This window comes from Mustela nigripes, chromosome 1 (genome assembly GCF_022355385.1).
Source record: "Mustela nigripes isolate SB6536 chromosome 1, MUSNIG.SB6536, whole genome shotgun sequence".
Classification (NCBI taxonomy): Eukaryota; Metazoa; Chordata; class Mammalia; order Carnivora; family Mustelidae; genus Mustela; species Mustela nigripes.
This window is the reverse complement of record NC_081557.1, coordinates 152,765,573-152,781,677: the sequence shown is the minus strand read 5'-3', so window position 1 is coordinate 152,781,677 and position 16,105 is coordinate 152,765,573. Positions and strand designations below refer to the sequence as shown.

Genomic DNA, 16,105 nt, shown 5'->3' with positions numbered 1-16,105 from the left:
CAAGGTGATGCTGGCCTCATAAAATGAGTTTGGAAGTTTTCCTTCCATTTCTATTTTTTGGAACAGTTTCAGGAGAATAGGAATTAGTTCTTCTTTAAATGCATGGAGGTTCCTCAAAATGTTGAAAATAGAACTGCCCTATGACCCAGCAATTGCACTATTGGGTATTTACCCTAAAGATACAAACGTAGTGATCCAAAGGGGCACGTGCACCCGAATGTTTATAGCAACAATGTCCACAATAGCCAAACTATGGAAAGAACCTAGATGTCCATCCACAGATGAATGGATCAAGAAGATGTGGTATATATACACAATGGAATACTATGCAGCCATCAAAAGAAATGAAATCTTGCCATTTGCGACAACATGGATGGAACTAGAGCGTATCATGCTTAGCGAAATAAGTCAAGCAGAGAAAGACAACTATCATATGATCTCCCTGATATGAGGAAGTGGTTATGCAACATGGGGGCTTAAGTGGGTAGGAGAAGAATAAATGAAACAAGATGGGATTGGGAGGGAGACAAACCATAAGTGACTCTTAATCTTACAAAACAAACTGAGGGTTGCTGGGGGGAGGGGGTTTGGGAGAAGGGGGTGGGATTATGGACATTGGGGAGGGTATGTGCTTTGGTGAGTGCTGTGAAGTGTGTAAACCTGGTGATTCACAGACCTGTACCCCTGGGGATAAAAATATATGTTTATAAAAAATAAAAAATTAAAAAAAAAAAGAAAAGAAAACCAGTTCTTACAGACATGAGAAGAATAACAGGAACATTGGGAAAACGTGACAACATAAGTGAAATAAATAAATTCCCTGAAAGACACAAGCTATGATAACTCACCTAAGACAAAATAGGTAACCTACTACCCCTGTATTTTTTTTAATTTAAATTGTAACTAAAAATGCTCCCCAAAGAAATCTCTAGGCTCAGATGGCTTCAGTGATGATTCTACAAACCATTTAAGGAAGAAATAATAACCTGCAATAAGCCTATATAAAATATAGACAAACTTCCAGAAAACTAAAGGGAACACTTCCCAACTCATTGTATGAGGCTGGCATTGCCGATAGAACAAAATCAAAGACAGTAAAAGAAAAGAAAATCAATAATCCTCATGAATGCTGACACACAAACCTTGCCAAATTTTTAGAGATCAAAAAAAAAGAATATGTCAAAGTCATCAAGTGAGATTTGTCCCAAGAATGCAAATTCAATTTATTTAAAAGATTTTTTTTTTTTTTAATTTAACAGAGGGAGAGAGAGAATACAAGCAGGCAGAGGGAGAGGGAGAAGCAGGCTCCCCACGGAGCAGGGAGCCCCATGCAGGGCTCAATCCTGGGATCATGACCCGAGCCGAAGGCAGACACTTAACCAAATGAGCCACCCAGGTGCCCCTGCAAGTTCTATTTAACATACAAAAACAATTCATATAACTTATCACTCAGCAGACTAAAAATGAAAATCCATAACCACCTCAATAGGTTGAGAATAGCATTTCACAAAATTCAACACTCAGACTTTAAAAAAAAAAAATCAGTAAGTGTATCAGGCATCTTTCACAACTTGATAAAAGGAATCCAAGAAAAACCCACTGCTAACAAAACACATAATGGTGAAAATGAATGCCTTCCCTCTAAGATCAGGAACAAGGCAAGGATATCTACTTTTACCACTTCTATTCATCACTGTACTAGAGTTCACTCAGTAAAATAAGGAAGAAAGAGGAAAGAAAACACATGGGAAGGAAGAAATAAAAGGAAAAATGGATGGATGGAAGGAAGAAAACTGACTTTTAGATGACACTATCATTTATGTAGAAATTCATAAGGAAGCCATAAAAAAAAATGTTACCAGAACTGTTAAGAGAGTTTAACAAGGTGATTCAAGATCAATTATAGAAAATTAACCATATTTCTATATAATACCAAAGAAATTAAAAATTAAATTGTTTTTAAAATACCATGTATAATCAAATCAAATATATGAAGTACTTAGAAACAAAATATGTACAAAGCCTATTCACTGGGACGTACAAAATACTGCTAAGGAAATTAAAGACCAGAAAATGGAGGCATGTACCGTGTTCATGAATCAAATGATTCAATATTGTTAAGATGTCAATCTCAGGGGCAACTGGGTGGTTCACGTCATGACCCCAGGGTTCTAGGATCAAGCCCCATATCGGGCTCCCAGCTCAGCAGGGAGTCTGCTTCTCCCTCTCCTCCCTGCTTGTGCTCTCTCTCGCTATCTGTCTCTCTCCCTCAAATATATAAAATCTTTTAAAAAGAAAAAAAAAAAGTCAATCTCCCCAAATTGGTCTAGTGATTCAAAGTAATCCCAATGAAAATCCCAGAAGTCTTTTTAATAAAAACTGAAATGCTGATTCTCAAATTTATATGCAAATCCAAGGACCCAGAATAGCCAAAATATTCTTTTTTAAAATTTTTTATTTAAATTCAATTTAAGTAATATATAGTGTACTATCAGTTTCAGAGTTACAGTTCAGTGACTCATCAGTTGCATACAACACCCAGTGCTCATTCCATCACGTGCCATCCTTAATGTCCATCACCCAGTTACCCCACCCACCCACCCACCTCCCCTCTAGCAACCCTCAGTTTGTTCCCTATAGTTAATGGTCCCTTACAGTTAGCCTTTTTCTCTGTTTTTGTCTTATTTTATTTTTCCTTCCCTTCCTCTATGTTAATCTGTTTTGTTTCTTAAACTCCACATACGAGGGACGCCCGCGTAGCTCAGTTGGTTGAGCATCTGCCTTCAGCTCAATTCATGATCCCAGGTTCCTGGAATCTCGTCCCACATCAGGCTCCTTGCTGGGCGGGGAGGCTGCTTCTCCCTCTGCCTGCCATTCCCCCTGCTGCTGCTCTCTTGCTCACTGGCTCTCGCTCTCTGACAAATAAATAAATAAAATCTTGAAAAAAATCCCATGTATGAGTGAAATCATACGGTATTTATCTTTCTCTGACTGGCTTATTTCGAGAATTGCCAAAATAGTCTGAAAAAGAAAAACAAAGTCAGAGGATTTAGACTATCTGCACTACATACTTTCAAAATTTACTACAGAGCTACAGTGATCGACATGGTGTAGTACTGATTAAAGGTAGATAAGCAGAGTAACAGAACAGAATGTCTAGAGATAGACCAGTACACACCTGGCCAACTAATTTCCAAAGGTGTCAGGGTAATTCAGTGGGAACTAAAGTCTTTTTTTTCAACAATGGTGCTAAAAATGGATATCCATATGCAAAAAATGAACTTTGAGCATTATATCACAAACATACAAAATGTCAAATTGAAGATCACAGACGTAAATATAAGACCTAAACTATAATATTTGATGAAGAAAACTTAGGAGAAAAATCAATATAATCTTGGGTTAGGTAAAATTCTTACAACACAAAAAACATGAATCCTAAAAGTAAAAACTGATCATTGAATTTCATCAAAATAAAAATTTTTGTTCTTTGGAAAAGTGAAGTTTTTTTTGTTTTGGGTTTTTTTTTTTTTTTTCTCTTCAAAAGACACTGTCAAAAAAAAAAAAAAAAAGAAAAGGAAAACCACAGATTGGGATATTTGCAAAATATTAGATAAAAGTCTTACACCCTGAATATACAGATAACTATCATACCTCAAGACTAAGATAAGCAGTGGAATGCCTGGCTGGCTCAGTCAGAAGAGGAAATGACTCTGGATCTCAGGACTATGAGTCTGAGCCCCACACTGGGTGTAGAGATTCTTAAAAATAAAATTTATTTAAAAAAAATTAAGGTAAGCACATTGATTTCTTTTTTGATGGGTAACATACTTGAATATATACTTTGCTAAAAATAAGGTACATTATTAAGATATATTATTTCTTGTGCTAAAATAAGCATGTGAAAAGTTGCTCAAGATTATTAGTCATTAGTGAAATACATATTAAAACCACAATGAGATTCTATTGCACACCAATCTGAATGGCTAAAATTAAAAAGATAGTATCAAGAGATGGTGAGGATGGAGAGCAACTAGAACTCTAATGAACTGCTGGCAAATTTAAAACAGTACTGTCACTGTGGAAGTCTGGCAGGTTCTCAGAGTTACCATATAAACCAGGTCCTAGGAATTTGCCCAAGAAAAAACAAAATACATTGTCTACCCAAAAAATCATACTCAGATTTTCTTAGCAGTTTTGCTCAAAACAGCCCAAATTTAGGGGAAAAAAATGTCCACTAACTGATAAATGGATAATGTGATATATCTATAAAGTGGAATACTGTTCATCAATAAAAACCCTATAAACTACTAACATATGCAATAATATATGAATCTCAAAAGCATTAATCTAAAAAGCCAGACACAAAAGATTATTTATGATTCCACTTACATAAAATCTTAGAAAAGTCAAAACTATAACAACAAAAAGTAGATGTAGGGAAAAAACTGGAAGCACAAGAAAGGTTTTGGGATAAAAGAAATGTTCTCTATCATGATTATGGTGGCCATCTTTTTCTCTATGACTGTTAAGACCCATTAAATTACACACTTAGAACTGGTGAATCCTACTGCATGTAAATTACATCTCAATAAAGCTGATTTTAAAATGTAATACACACACCAAATAAAGTATGGTTTTATCATCTACAAGATTCTACATACATTAGATGGGACGATGGGTGGCTCAGTGGGTTAAGCCTCTGCCTTCAGCTCAGGTCATGATCTCAGGGTCCTGGGATTGAGCCCTGCATCGGGCTCTCTGCTCAATGGGGAGCTTGCTCCCCACCGCCTCTGCCTGCCTACTTGTAATCTCTGTCAAATAAAATCTTTTTTAAAAAATTTTTTAAATGATTCTATATAGAGATCAAAAAAAATTAAGATATGGGGTTTTCCCCCCCAATTTTTATTTAAATTCTAATTGACACGCAGTACAAAACTGCTTTCAGGAGTAGAATTTAGTGATTCATCACTTACTTAGTGCTCATCATAACAAGTGCCCTCTTTAATGCCCATCATCATCTAGCCTATCCCCCACCCACATCCCTCCATCAACCTTCTGTTTGTTCTCTATTTTTAAGAGTCTTTTATGGTTAAAAGACTCTTAATCTTAAGAAACAAACCAAGGGTGGCTGGAGAGGAGCCGGGTGGGAGGATGGGGTGGCTGGGTGATGGACAGTGGAGAGAGTATGTGAAATGGTGGGTGGGTGTTGTTTAAGACTAATGAATTACAGAACTGTACTCCTGAAACAAATAATAGCTTATATGTTAAATAAAAGGAAGGGGAAAAAAAGAAAATTATCCAATTACTTAATGATCTGTTTAAACCTAAAAATTTATAAATACATATGTATTTGTTTTGATCAAGCCCTCCCCCCAAAAAAGAGTTTGTTTCCCTCTCTTCCCCCCCGATATGTTAACCTGTTTTGTTTCATAAATCCACCTGAGTGAAGTCACACGGTATTTGTCTCTGACTTACTTCACTTAGCATTATACACTAGGCTCCACCCAGGCCATTGCTAATGGCTAGATTTTATTCTTTTTGATGGCTGAATAATACTCCATTGTGTATATACACCACATCTTGATTCTTTATTCTTTATCCATTCATCAGTCAATGGACATTTAGGCTCTCTCCATAGTCTGGCTATTTTTTTTTAAAGATTTTATTTATTTATTTGACAGACAGAGATCACAAGTAGGCAGAGAGGCAGGCAGAGAGAGAAAGGAGGAAGCAGGCTCCCCGCTGAGCAGAGAGCCCGATGTAGGGCTCGATCCCAGGACCCTGGGATCATGACCTGAGCTGAAGACAGAGGCTTTAACCCACTGAGCCACCCAGGCGCCCCCACAGTCTGGCTATTGTTGATATGGCTTCTATAAACATTGGGGTACATGCATCCCTTCAAATCAGTACTTTGTATCCTTTGGGTAAATACCTAGTAGTGCAATTGCAGGTAGTTCTCTTTTTAACTTTTTGAGTAAACTCCATACTGTTCTCCAGAGCAGCTGCACCAGCTCGTATTCCCACCAACAGTGCAAGAGGGTTCCCTTTTCACATCCTAACCAACATCTATGGTTTTCTGTGTTGTTAATTTTACCCATTCTGACTGGAGTGAGGTGGTATCTCATCATGGTTTTGATTTCTATGTCCCTGATGCCAAGGGATGCTGAGCACCTTTTCATGTGTCTTTCAGCCATCTGGTTGTCTTCTTTGGAAAAATATCTATTCATCTCTTCTGTTCATTTCTTAACTGAATTACTTGGTTTTGGGGTATTGAGTTTATTAATTTCTTTACTGATTTTGGATACTAACCCCTTATTAGATACGTCGTTTGCAAATATCTTCACTCATCCCAAAGGCTGCCTTTTAGTTTTATTGCTTCCTTTGGTGTACAGAAACTTTTCTTTTTTCAAGATTTTACTTACTTGAGAGTAAGTGGTGGGGGTGAGGGGCAGAGGGAGAAGCAGACAGAGAAGCAGACTCCCCATTGAGCAGGGAGCCTGATGTGGGGCTTGATCACAGGGCCCTGAGATCATGACTTGACCCAAAGGCAGACGCTTAACCATATGAGCCACCCAGGCACTCCTGCCAGAAACTTTTTACCTTGATGAACTCCCAACAGTACATGTTTGCTTTGTTTTCCCTTGCCTCCAGTGATGTGTTTAATAAGAATTGCTACAGCCAAAGTCACAGAGGCCGCTGTGTTCTCCTCTGGAATTTTGATGGAATCCTGTCTCACATTTAGGTCTTTCATCCATTTTGAATTTATTTTTGTGTATGATATAAGAAAGTGGTCCAGTTTTATTCTTATGCATGTTGCTGTCCAGTTTTCCCAATGCCACTGGGAAGCTGTCAAATAAGATATGGTTCTGAACTCAAGTTCCCTCTAACTGAAGAGCAAACAAGGCATGCAAACTCATGTTACAGCACCACATGCAGGAGGCTAAAGACAGCCCATGAGACAGGCATCTAATCCAGCCTGCACATGAGGGAGAGAGAGGAGAGGCTGCTACTTTTTCTTTTAAAGATTTTATTTATTTGACAGAGAGAGCGAGAGAGCATAAGCAGGAAGAGAGGAGGCGGAGGAGGGAGAAGGAGAAGAAGGTTCCACACTGAGCAGGAAGCCTGATGAGGGGCTCGATCCCAGGACCCCGGAATCATGCCCTAAGCCAAAGGCAGAGGCTTAACTGACTGAACCACCCAGGCGCCACAGAGAGGCTTCTTGGAAGAGGGAATATCCAAGATGTGTCCTGAGTGATAAATGCCTGGTTATTTACTTACCCACCCACCCAGCCATCCATTCATCCACTCATCATGACTCAAAATCTCTAACAGGAGACAGACTCAAAGATTATATTATAATGAGGTAAATCCAATGACAAAATTGTGTATATCATATAATGAGGACAAAGAATGAGTAATCAAACCAGCCTGAGAGGGCCTAGAACAGCTTCCTTAGAGTCAATACTTAAAAGGGAGACTTTTCTCTGAATGCATATACCTGGGTCCATCCTAGCTACTTGAATCAGCAAATTTAGGAAGACCACATATTGTGTGTGTGTGTGTGTGTGTGTGTGTGTGTTTTAATTGTCCAAACAATTCTAATGTTAAGAAAGACTGCAATGAAAAGCTATTCGTGACTCTGGATTTGGCATTTGGATTTCTTGGCTATGAAACCAAAGGCACAGGAAAAAAAAAAAAAGAAAATAGAAAGGTGAACTGGACTTCATGAGAATAAAATATATATATATATATATATGCATCAAAAGACTCTTTTCAACAGAATAAAAAGGCAACCCACAGAATGGGAGAAAATCTTTCAACTTGCCTATCTGATAAGAGAATAATGTCCAGAATATATAGAAAACTCCTAAGACTTAACAACAAAAAAGACAAACAACCCAATTCAAAAAGCAGAAACAACTTGAACACACATTTCTCTAAAAATACTTAAATGGCCCATGAGCACATGAAAAGATGCTCAACACTGCCACTCATTAGGGAAAAACACATCAAAATTATAATGAAATACCACCTCACACCCATTAGGATGGCTACGATCAGAAAAACAAATATAACAAATGTTTATGAGCATGGGGAGAAACTGGAAGCCCTGTGCACTGCGCACGGGAATGTAAAATGGTGCAGCCCCTATGAAAAACAGGATAGGGGTTCCTTGAAAGATTAAAAACAGAATTATCAGATGATATAGCAATTCCACTCCTGGGTATATGCCCAAAAGATCTGAAAGCAGGGTCTCAAAACGACATTTGTACACCCCAGTTCTTAGAAGTATTATTCACAATACCTAAAACATGGAAGCAACCAAAGCATCCACTAACTGAGGAATGGATGACGAAATGCAGTAGACCACAATACGGAGTATCTCTCAGCCTTGAAAAGGAAGGAACTTCTGACACATGCTACAACACAGACAAGACTTGAGGCAATGACGCTAAATGAAATAAGACAATCACAAAAAGACAAACACTGTATGATTCCACTTAAATGAAGTAGTTTAAAGTATTCAAAAATCAGAGCTCAGAATGGTGGCTGCCAGGGGCCTGAGGGAAGAGGGACATGGAATGAGACTGTTTCACTTCTCAGATGGAAAGAGAATTTTAGAAACAGATGATGGTAATGGTAGCATAACATTTACAAATGCATTTAATACCACTGCATTGTACACTTAAAAACAGTGAGGATAGTGAATTTTACGTTATATGCATTTTGCCACACAAAACACTGCATTGATTCTGAACCTGTTTTGCACAGGAAGCACCCACTATATCATTAGTACTAAAATTTCTAGCACTTATTCCCGGCTTCCTATGTACCAGGGACTCTTGAGGTAGGTACTCTTATGGACAGACTCAATTTTTTAAAAATCTCTCACACTCTCATACTCTGCTAACAAGAATGTAAAATGGTGCAATCACTTTGGAAAAGTAGTCAGCAATTCCTCAACAAAGTTAAACCTAGTTAACTCTGCGACCAAACAATTCCACTCCTAGATATGAAAACATATATCTACACAAAAACTTGTACACAAATGTCCATAGCAGCATTATTAATAATATCCTAAAATCCCATCAATAGACCACACAGAAACTAAATGTGGGATATCTATACAATGAAATATTATTTGTCAACAAAAGAAATTAAAATACATGCTATAAATCTTAAAATTAAAATCAGCCAGTCACAGAAGACTTCATACTGTGTGATTTCATTTATATAAAATGTCCAGAATAGGCAAATCTGTGAAGGCCAAAAGTAGATTAGCAGTTGCCCAAGGCCAGTGGTTGGGGCATGGAGTAAAGTTAGATGACTGCTAATGGTGTGAGGTCTCTTTTGGGGTGATGAAATGTTCTAGAACTGACTGTGGTGATGGTTGCACAACTTTGTGAATATACTAAAAACCACTGAACTGTATACCTTAACTGGATAAATTATATGGTATGTGAATTATATCCCAATAAAGCTATTATTAAAAACAAAGATGTCTCAGGGTAGAGGATGGGTCCAAGCCTAAGTCAGCAGTCTGTCACTGCAATGCAAGTATAATTATCTAGCACAGAGGTAACCATATGACTTCTCATTCTGGAATACTTAGAGTTTGAAGATAGAAAAGAAACTCAATAAATATTTGGGTAAGGGAACTTAAAGACCTGTAGGATATCAATACTCAATATATTTGGGTCCTCCATACCAACAATATACCGTTGACCCCTAAATACCATACGTTTGAAGTGCATGGGCCCATTCACATGTGGATTTTCTTTGACAAATACAGTATGGTAGTATACATGTATTTTCTCTCCCTTATGATTTTCTTAACGATATTCTCTTTTCTCTAGCCTACTTTATTCTAAGAATATGGTACATAATACATATAACATACAACACAAACATTAATCGATGTTTTATGTTATTAGTAATGCTTACAGTCAACAGTAGGTTATTAATAGTTAAGTTTTGGGGAAGGCAAAAGCTATACACAGATTTTTGACTACACAAGGTCGGCACCCCCAACCCATGTTGTTCAAGAGTCAACTGTATTTACAGCTGATTTCATAAACATCTTCCCCAAAGGAAATCAGGCCAATCTCCTATAGGAGTGCAGGCAGTCTTTCTAGGAGTACCCTCCTTTCTCACAGCTTCACCCCTGTAGACATGGAGATTACTGCAAGCTAACAAGCAAATGCCTGACAGCTGAAGCTGTATAAGCCTATCTAGAAATAAATTCCACGGAGGAGTCACAGGAAGGAAAAATCAAACAGACACCATTTTTTTTCCAGTAAAGTTGTGACTTGACTTTTCTTCAGGGAGCTGCAGTGAGATTTCCTGATTTGAAGAATAACTGTCATACGACATTAGAGTATGTACAACATAAGGATGTGATATTTGTATATACCGCGAGATCACCGCAGTAAGTCTAGGTAACATCCATCACCATACTTAATTACGTTTTTTTTTCTTGTTATGAGAGTTTTCAAGACTTACTCTTAGCAACTTTCAAAAACACAATATTATCTGCTAAAGTCACTACACTATATATCACAACCTCGGAACTTATTTTGTAAGCGGAAGTTTGCACCTTTTGACCATCTTCTCCTGTTTCACCCACCCCTTCCTACCCCTGCCCCTGGCACTCAGAAGTGCCTTCTGCACTTCTGAGCTTGAGTTTTTCCTTTCTCTCTCTCCTTTTTTTTGGAACTACACATAAGAGCTTATAAAGCATTTGTCTTTCTCTGACTTATTTGGCTTGATTTCACTTATACAAAAAGGGATTTTATATTCCTTAATTAGCAATTTGTTTCTTTCTACAATATAATCACTCATTTATTCAAGAAATAATTACTGAAGGCTGCACTTACAGATGCCAGACACGATTCTAGGTATTGGGAGACACAAAACAGCCTCGATCCTCATGAAGCTTAAACAAATATAAGAGAGAGACAAGACAGAGAGAAAGCAGTATATGAGATAGGCCTACACTGTGAAGAAAAGTAAAGTGGGGAAGGGAAACAGGAGGTGCTGGGAGTTGGTAGGGCAGGGGGAGAAATTCACAGGATAGTGAAGTGAGGGAGGTGGGTTCAGGGATGGCTTCAAGGTTTTTGACCTGACAACTGGAACTGCTGTTTACAAAAATTGAGAAAGTAAGGTGGGGAACAGGCTTGAGGGGAAAAATCAGGTTTGGCTTTGGGATCTGTTAAATTTAAGATGCCAATTACACATCCAAGTGGAGACTTAAATGGACACCAAGTCTGGAATTTGGTGAAAATGAGGCTGGAAATAATTTGTGGGCCTGTGGGTCAATGGTATAAAGACGGCACCTAAAGCCTGAACTTGTGACTGTCCATTTGATTTCTTCAACCTCTTCCCTCAAGTATGAGAAAGCTGTTTCCATTACTCTGCCACTGAGAGACTGCTGCAGTAAGCATCCTTAGAAATAGTTCCTTCTGCTATAGATTAGCATTTTTATTTGTGTAAGGAAGCTTAAAAATAGAACTGCTTATTCAAAAGGTATAACCATTTTAAATTTTACTAAATACAGCAAGCTGATTTACAAAAAGACTGCAGCAGCCCACACTCTCTCAACAGGCACAGGATAGCGCCCGTTTTCCAATACTGGTGAGCAGTGAATATTACTCTCTGAAATTTTTTGCCAATCATATGGATGAAAAAAAATGGTATCTCATTTTAATCTTCATTTCCCTGAACATATCTGCATCTATTCATTGGCTATTTGTAAGTGCTTCTCTGTAAAATGTCCATTTTATGACAGGGTTGCTTATCTTTTTCTTAACAACTTGAAGATGCTCTGTTATATTTGAGATACGAAACTTTCATCTGGCAATTCATGGCATGATTACTCTCAGTCTAGATTCACCTTTTGGTTTTGTTCATGAATGCCTTATATCACAGAAAAAAAATTTAATTTCATGCAAATCTGTCAATCATTTCCTTTGTGGTTTCTGGACCACCTGTCTCACTTTAGAACCCCCAATTCTAAACACATCCCCCTAATTTTTGTCTATCATTTTCATAGTTTTACTTTTTACATTTACGTCCTTCATACATCTAGAAGTTACTTTTGACTAAGGAAGGAGCTAGGGGGTCTGGGTCTATTTGCAGATAAACAGCCAACTATATCAACACCACTTATTTAGTTAAACTATCCTTTCCCACTGAAATGCTCTGGTATCATATGCCCCACTCACCTGGGCAACCACGCAATCTTGACCAAAAATAAATTCTGCCTAAAAGTGTAAAGTGCCTTCATCCTTAATATAAACATGCAAATTACACAAGGCTGAGACATACAAAATTCCAAGTCAAGAATTCCATAAGGGAAGAGGAACAACAGAAGCGAAGGATGACCGACAGCGGCTTCTAGATTTGTGGCTCTGGTCTGGTCATGATGACAACCAGTCCAGGGCTAGGGACAGAGAGGAGGCACTTAAACTAGAACCAAGAAGAATTCATTGGAGTCTTGGGCTCCCTCCAGTCTTTCTTGTCCCAGAGCTGTCACTGGTTGGTTTCATCCATATGCACTGAAGCCTGATACCACTACCACCCCCAACACTGACACTTGAGGGTCAGTCCTAAGAAGGTCTCTAGACAGCTCTGTTTAGCTGAAACACTGCCAAAGTCAATGGCACATTTAAACTGTGGACAAATTTGAAATAGTGTTTTTCTGACCCTAAACATCTAAATCAAGGCTGGTAAATGCTAATTCATAAAGTGATTTACCAAAAGGATGGGCAGTGAAGAAACGGACTAGGAGTTTGGTTTCTTCTTGAGCTCATACAGTGACCAGAGAAAGAAATTCTATGGGTCCAATGGTCCTGCCCAATCCCAGGTGAAGTGTACTAGCACTCTCCCCACCTTCAACCTGTGCTCCTGATGCACGTGTGTGTGTGTGTGTGTGAGAGAGAGAGAGAGAGAGAGAGAGACAGACACAGAGACACAGAGAGACAGAACAGTCGGGGAAAAAGAAATATCACTTACTACTCTCTGGGGCCTGGCCCACCCCTTTCTACTCCTAATCACCTTATGTCAGTTTATAAATATAAAAAGTAGCTATTTGCGAAGCTTTACAAAGCCTATAGATGAGTCCTTTTCCATATAAGAAGACAGCCAATGCTTTACGACAAGCTAGAATGTAAAGAGAGAGGCATCCAGTCGATCTGAATTATATGCAGTGACCAAAAGGAAAGCATAAAATAGCCAGAAAATGTATACTCATATACTGTTCACCACTAATGTCTCCACATGGAAATACTAAATACCAAAGCTTCTGTGCTTCAGAAATGATCTTCAGTGAAGAACAAAAAACGGAAAGAGGGGGAAAGCATGGGCTAACACGCAGAATGACACCACACAAGAACTTCCAACTCCCCATGAATGACTAGCCGGTTTGGGGCACCTCTACCATGTGCCACCCCACAGTAAACAAACAAAAACATTCCATAATTACCTCAGCATTCTTTCCTCCGGGTGAAGAAAAAGAGCAGTTCACTTGTGCCTCCTGCTGAGCTCAGCATGACTGCGAGCTTCACTTTTCCTACCTTTCCTTTCTCTTCTCCTGGTGGCCAATATTCTTACTTTCAGCTGGGCTGGAGGAGACCTACAGCAGCCCATCAGCAAGCAGCCCACAACTCCTTAAAAGAAACCAGGGAAGTTGCGTCTAAGGCCATAATGAGCCCCATGCTCTTCTGCTACTTTGATTGTTGTGTCCCATAGCCTCTGCGTAGAGGCAAAACGGAGAACTTGCCGTCTCATTCAGCTCAATCTGTTCAACCACGATCAGCACTATCCATACAGCACTAGGTCGATGCAACCAATCAGTGAAAAAGTCTTCTCACGTGATAAAGGACATTAAACACAAATCCATGCCAAGTGGGAAACAGATTCTTTAAATGGTTAAGAATTCTCTGCAAGCTCTCATTAATATGACTTTGAAAAGAGGTTAGAAAAAAAATAAAAGCCTGAAATTGGTGCAGCCACTATGGAAAATGGTACAGAGGCACCTCAAAAAAATTAAAAACAAAAATTTCATTCATTTCACTAGTAGGTATTTACCCAAAGAAAACAAGAACACTAATTAGAAAAGCCATACGTTCCCCTATGTGTCCTGTAGCATTATTTACAATAGCCAAGATGTGAAAGCACCCCAAGTATCCATTGATAGATAAATGGATAAAGAAGATGTGGTGTATACGCATATAGTAAAATATTACTCAGCCCTAAGAATGAGATCTTGCTATTTATGACCACATGGATGGACCTAGAGGGTATTGTACTAAGTCAAATAATTCAGAGAAAGACAAATATTATTTCATTTATATGTGGAATCTAAAAAACAAATGAACAAACAAGAAAAAACAAAAAAACAGAACCAGATCCATAAATACAGAGAACTGGTGGTTGCCAGAGGGAAGGGGGGTGGGGACAGTAGGCAAAATGGGAGAAGGGGAGTAGGCAGTATAGGCTTCCAGTTACAGAACGAATAAGTCACGGCGATGAAAAGTACAGCACAAGAAATATAGTCACTGTTAGTGTTGTCACCTTAAGAGGGAAAAAAAGAGCCTTATAACTTTCTTCCTATAGCAACATGTACAACTCCCCAAAGAGTTGACAGCTGAGATGCTATTGTGACTAGACCTCATGGAAAGTTCTCACTCTTGAATTTTAACGAAGTAAATCATATTCCTTTGAAAGTCTGAGTCCACTGCAAATGTTTTCATTTCAATAGCTGATAGAGTATCAACGGAGAAAAATATCAAAAGAAAGAAAATAAAACTTTCCATACAACAGGCTAATGATGGCATCCAAAAAACAACATATTGGCAAAGCAGACCCTTGCTGATAAAGCACTTGGGGATAAATGCAGGCTATAAATCAGACCCAAAAGACCTTAAATCACATCAGTGAGCTAGAGAATTGGCAAGGAGCATAACTCCGCATCACTACAATATTCCACCCCCATCCATCCACCCCTTCCATATACATAAACTCATACCTACACATTTGGTTTAAAAAAAAAAAAAAAAAAAAGAACTGTCACTGGAAAGTATGTGTATCAATTCTATTAACAAATGGATATTCACAGTCACCTGGAAATGTACTTACCCCTGGGGTAAGGGGTGGTGGTAAGGGCTGGGAGGTATGGGAAAGGCTATACTTTAGTGTTTGCATTACTGCATGATTTTAAATTTGGTTGACGAATGCCTGATTCATGACCCAGATGGTACTACTTGCTAAAGGCACTGTTCTCAGGACACTCATGATCTTGGCAGTCTTTCTAAAAATGGGTTAAACTGGGGACGCCTGGGTGACTCAGTTAGTTATAACCTTCTCCCTTCAGCTCAGGTCATGATCCCAGGGTCCAGGGATGGAGTCCTACATCATGGGATCAGGCTCCCTGTGGGAAGCCTGCTTCTCCCTCTGCCCCTCTCCCTGCGTGTTTCTTCTCTCTCTCTCACAAATAAATAAAAATCTTTAAAAAAAAAAAATGGGTTAAACTGATAAAGCTTACTGAGCTGAAGTAGCCGAGTCTATTGTAGCTCCCTATATAGAAGTTCTGCTGTGTGATACTAAATCCAATATTAGTTCTGTGAAGCCTCATAAATGGAATTATTGATCATTCAAGTCACTCTTTTATCCTCCATCCTTAAAATTCTGTGATCTTCTTTAAATAAAGATCATTCTGATCTTTACTGACCAAACCCCAGAAATCTCCCAGAATCCATACAGAACACAGCAACATAACCAAATAGTAAAACCTATGAGACCTGTATTTATTTAACACATTTCCTACCCTATGTACCTACCATGCATTAGCACCTAAATACAAAACTAAGATACTCTTAAGAAATACACAATTCCGGGGCACTTGGGTGGCTCAGTGGGTTAAGCCTCTGCCTTTAGCTCAGGTCATGATCCCAGGGTCCTGGGATTGATCCCTGCATCGGGCTCTCTGCTCAGTGGGGAGGCTGCTCCCTCTTCTCTCTCTGCCTGCCTCTCTGCCTGCTTGTGATCTCTCTCTGTCAAATAAATAAATAAAATCTTAAAAAAAAAAAAAAAAGAAATACCC

At 38.6% G+C, this 16,105-nt stretch overlaps 1 protein-coding gene across 1 annotated transcript in view; it reads right to left on the bottom strand.

Moving 5' to 3' along the window:
- Nucleotides 1–16,105, bottom strand: part of HERC3 (HECT and RLD domain containing E3 ubiquitin protein ligase 3) — a 123,582-nt gene that overhangs the window by 85,188 nt on the left and 22,289 nt on the right. The gene's annotated exons all lie outside the window — the stretch shown is intronic.